Below are 5,340 nucleotides of genomic sequence, written 5' to 3'. Positions count from 1 at the left end.
GAAGAGGAAGAAAAGACCAAAATGGATGTCAGAAGAATCTCTGAAGATTGCACTGGAAATAATAATAGTTAAGTTAAATTTTACTTGGCTTTTTAATATATCTGGAAAACCAGTGATTCTCAGAGGATGTGGCACGTCACACTTGCAAAGCACACAACCCTTTTCTATCACTACATCATTATTTTTGTATTTTGTTACTGACTTTAACAATCCAGTTAAAAATTCTTTAAAATTAAAGAATTTACGTGTAGACATAAAGTTTATTTAATGTCTTCTAGTCAAAATTGAGATTTGCTTTGGGCAGAATGCTAAATGATCCACAAAGCATTAAAAGAAGATGGAAGGAGTGAGTATACAGAGTCACTATATCAGAACAATTGGTTGACACCGAAGAATTTAATGAAATAATATATGAGCAAGAGCCTGTGGTGATGAAGGAGTAAATTCAAGCTGCTCTGCAAGAATTGGCAAAAATCAATGCTCCAGGAGTTGACGGCATACCAATTGACATATTTCAGACACTGTCCTGGATGTGCCCACTAACTTGTGCCAAGAAATCTGGAGGACAGTCACCTTGGCCAACTGACTGGAAGAAATCGATATTTGTTCCCATTCCAAAGAAAGATGACCCAATAGAGTGCAGAAATTATCGAACAATATAATTAGTGTCACATGCAAGCAAGATTCTGCTGAAAATTATCCAAAAAAGACTAGAGCAACACATTAACAGAGAACTACCAGATGTGTAGGCTGGGTTTAGAAGATGCCGTGGTATTAGGGATATTATAGCTAATGTTAGATGGATCTTGGCAGAAAGCAGAAAGTACCAGAGGAATGTCTATATGTGTTTCATTGACTATGCAAAGGCTTTTGACTGTGCGGATCACAGCAAACTGTGATTGACTGTGATAATAATTGAAATCCCAGAACATTTGATTGTACTGATGCAAAACATATACTTGAAGCAAGAGGCAGTCATAAGAACAGAGCAAGGAAACACAGTATGGTTCAAAATCAGTATGGGTGTCTGCCAGGATGTATTCTGTCTCCATATCTTTTCAATCTTTATGCGGAACAGATCATCCAGGACTCTGAGCTATATGAGGAGGACTATGACATCAGGATTGGAGGAAGATTAATCAACAAACTGTATTATGCAAATGACACAACCTTGCTTGCTAAACTAAGGAGGACCTGAAGCACTATGGATTGAAGCTCAAAATCAAGAAAACAATGATTCTCACCACTGGGCCAATTGGCAGCATCATTATAGATGATGAAGAAATGGAGAGTGTTAACAGTTTTAATTGGAGTAGTTCCACAATCAACACTCTTGGTACCAGCAGTCAGGAAATCAAGAGACAAATTGCCCTGGGAAAGTCAGCTGTCAGGGTAATGGTAATGAAGGAAGAAGTAGAAGCTGCATTGAAGGCATTGGCAAAATAATAAGGCCCTAGGAACTGATGGGATATTGATTGACTTGTTTCAATTGACAGATGAAGCTTTGGATACACTCTCTAGTATATGCTAGAAAATTTCAAGAATACTGTCTGGCCTATTGATTGGATATGGTCCATATTTTTTCTCATTCCCAAGAAAGGTGATCCAAATGAATCTGGAAATTATTGAATGATATCATTGAAATCATATGCAAGCAAGATACTGCTGGAGATTATTCCAAAATGGCTTTAACAATACATAGATAAGGAACTTCCAGAAGTTCAAACAGGATTTATTAGAAGAGGTCATGCCACCAGGGATATCATTGCTGATGTCTGATGGACCCTGGATGAAAGTAAGGCATACCAGAAGAATGTCTTTGTGTGCTTTATTGGCTATGCAAAGGCATTTGACTGTGTGGACCATGACAAGCTGTGGCTGACATTGAAAAGAATGAGAATCCTGAAGCACTTTGTTGTGTTCATGCAGTACTTTTACATAGATCAGGAGGCTGTTTTGCTAATGGAGCAAGGGAATACTGCATGAAATTGGGAATGGAGTGTGCCATGGTTGTTTTCTTTCTCCATATGTATTAAATCAGTATGCTGAGCAAATTAACCATAAAGCTAGACTCTAGGAGGAGAAAGTGCCACCAAGATTGGAGGGAGACTCATCAATAACATGTATTATGCAGATGACACAACCTTGCTTGCTGAAACTGAGAAGGGCATGAAACACTTGTTGCAGAAGATCAAGAAATGCAGCCTTCAGTATGGATTGCAACTCAAAGTCAGGAAAATGAAGATTCGTACCACTGGACTGACAGGCAGCATCAAAAGAGATAGTAACTGTCAACATCTTCATGTTGCTTAAATTCACAATTAATACCCTTAGTAAGAGCAGTCAGGAAATAAGGAGACACATTTTTTTCTGGGAAAATCTGAAGTTAGTAATCTTTCCAAATTATTGCAGAGTGGTGATGTCAGTTTGAGGACTAAGGTGCATCTGATTCAGGCCATAATCTTTCCAATTACTAGCTATGTATTCAAGACCTGGACAATGAATATGAATGACAGAAAAAGAAGTGACACCTTTGAGCTGTGGTATTGGAGGAAGGTCCTGAACATTCCACGAATGGCCAAGAGAACAAACAGTTATATCTTGGAAATGGTGAAGCCAGAGTACTCCTTGAAGGCAAGAATGATGAGGCTTTGCCTAACATACTTTGGATATGTTGCTCGGAGGTGCTATTCTTTGGAAAGGAACATGATGTTGGAAAGTGTGAAGAGTTAGCAAAGGAGAGGAAGAACCTCAACAAGTTAGACTGATATGGACAATGCTGCAATAGACTCTTCTGTGTCAGGTAGTGTGAGAATGGTGCAGGATAGTGCAAGATTCAGATCTTTTGTTCATAGGGTCACTATGAGTCATGCTTGACTCACTGACATCTAATAGCTTCAACAAGTTAAAATTTCCAAGTTTGTTTTCTGTAATTTTTTTTATTTTAATGTTTATTTTTTAAAACATTATAATTTTGTTTCTTGTAAACAAAAGATTACTGAACAGTTGTTGTTGTTTGTTGTTATGTGCCGTAGAGTCGCTTGCAACTTAAAGTGACCCTATGTACAGCAGCCCTAAACTCTGCTCTATCCTGTGCCAATCTCATTGTCTCAAATACACTCATCCTGATTACACCAGTTACCGAATCAATCCATCTTTTAGAGGTCCTTCTCCTCCTGTGTCTGTCCTCCACCCTCCCAAGCATGGTGTCCTCCAAGGACTGGTCTCTCCTTGCAACATGACCAAAGTATATCAGACGAACCCTCAGAATCCTTGCCTCCAAGGAGCAGCCCGGATTAATACTCTCCAGGATGAATCTGTTTGTTTTCTTAGCACTCCATGGTACCTTCAATGCTCTTCTCCAAAACCAAAGGTCAAATTCATTGTTGTACATTTCCACCCCTTTCCCTTCCTTTCCCCTCACCATTTCTTCCTTATCCCATATTCATTTACCAAATGTGTTTTGTTTCCTTCCTTCTCTCCCTCCATCCACCAAACTGTACAACCCTTTGATTTCCCCCCTATCCAAACTCAGCCCTCCCCACCTTGAGTTCTCATATATGTTTTACTAGTTATCCTTCTATATTTAAATAATAGTCTTATGCAGTATTTGTCCTTATGAGACTGTGTTTTCTCATTCAGCATAATGTTCTCCAACCTTTCCCATGCTGGGTAGCATTTTTTTAAATTGTTGCTCCCTCCTGAGTGCTGCATATTCTATCATGTAAATGTACCACAATTTCTCAATCCATTTGGTTGTGGTTGGACGTTTAGGCTGTTTCCATGTGCTTATAATGGTGAATAATGGTGCTTTGAACGTTGGTATACAAATCTCTGTTTGTGTCTCAGCTCTAAATTCCGTGGGGTATAGTCATAGTAATGGAATAACTGGGTCATATGGAGTTTCTATGTTCAACTGCTTGGGGAAATGACAAATAACCTTCCAGAGTTATTGCACCATTTTACAATCCCCCCAACAGGATATGAGTGTTCCCACCTCTCCAACATTTATTTCTTACTATCCTACCAAAATTTGCCACAGCTTCTGGGGTGAGATGGTATTGATTTGCATCTCTCTTATTACCAGTGATTTTGAGCATTTCTTCATGTGTCTGTAAAAATGACAACACACTAATGACTTGATTAATTAATTATAGAGGTAACATTACAGGAGAGTCAGAAAAAATTAAGTCTATAATATCGGAATATTATGGGAAGATCTTGGCTTAAAGCAGGGAGTACCAGAAGAATGTCTATTTGTGTTTCATTGACTATGCAAAGGAGTATGACTGTGTGGATCACAACAAACTGTAGCTAACTCTTAGAAGAATGGGAATCCCAGACACTTGATCATGCTTATGTAAAACCTATGCTTGGACCAGTAGTCCACCGTCAGAACTGAGCAAGGGAACATTGCATGGCTTAAAATTGGAAAGGTTCTACACTAGGGATGTGTTCTATCTCCATACCTTTTCAATCTAGATGCAGAACAGATTATCCGGGAGGCTGGGCTATATGAGGAAGAATGAAACATCAGGTTTGGAGGAAGACTCATCAACAATGTGCATTATAAGATGATACAACCTTGCTTGATGAAAATGAGGAGTACTTGAAGCGTTTACTGCAGAAGGTCAAGGGCTGCAGGTTTCAATATGGATTGAAGTTCAATAAAAACAAACAAAAAAACAAAACAAAGAAAAAAAAAAGCCAAAAACAACAAATAACCAAAACCCAAAGATTCTCACCACTGGGCAGTGTTTTCTGCTGTACATGGTGTGGTTGACAACAAATTTGTCAGCAAAAACAATAAGGATTTTCAAATAGACATATCATTTCTCAGACCTTGTTTTAGTTCATATAATCTACCTTTTCTATCACTCACAATGGACCAAGAGGCAGTCGTCAGAACAGGCAGGGTAACACCGCATGGTTCAAAATTGGGAAGGGTTTACGCCAGGGATGTGTCCTATCTCCATACCTTTTCAACCTGTACGCAGAGCAGATTATCCTAGAGGGTGAGCTCTATGAGGAGAAATATGGTGTCAGGATTGGTGGAAGATTTTTAACAATTTGCATTTGGCAGATGATACAACCCTGCTTGCTGAAACTGGGGAAAACCTCATGCGCTTGCTGCAGAGGGTCAAGGACTGCAGCCTTCAGTATGGACTGAGGCTCAATGTCAAGAAAACAAAGCTTCCCACCACTGGACCAATTGGTAGCAGCAGGATGGATGGTGAAGAGATTGCGATTGTTCACAGCTTCAGTTTGCTAGGATCCACAGTCAGCACTCTTGGCGCCAGCATCCAGGAAATCAAAAAACGTATGAGGATGGGAAAGTCT

The sequence above is a fragment of the Elephantulus edwardii genome, unplaced genomic scaffold, assembly GCF_000299155.1.
Source record: "Elephantulus edwardii isolate Elephantulus edwardi_28Jun2011 unplaced genomic scaffold, EleEdw1.0 scaffold00069, whole genome shotgun sequence".
Taxonomy (NCBI): Eukaryota; Metazoa; Chordata; class Mammalia; order Macroscelidea; family Macroscelididae; genus Elephantulus; species Elephantulus edwardii.
Note: the sequence above shows the minus strand (reverse complement) of the source record.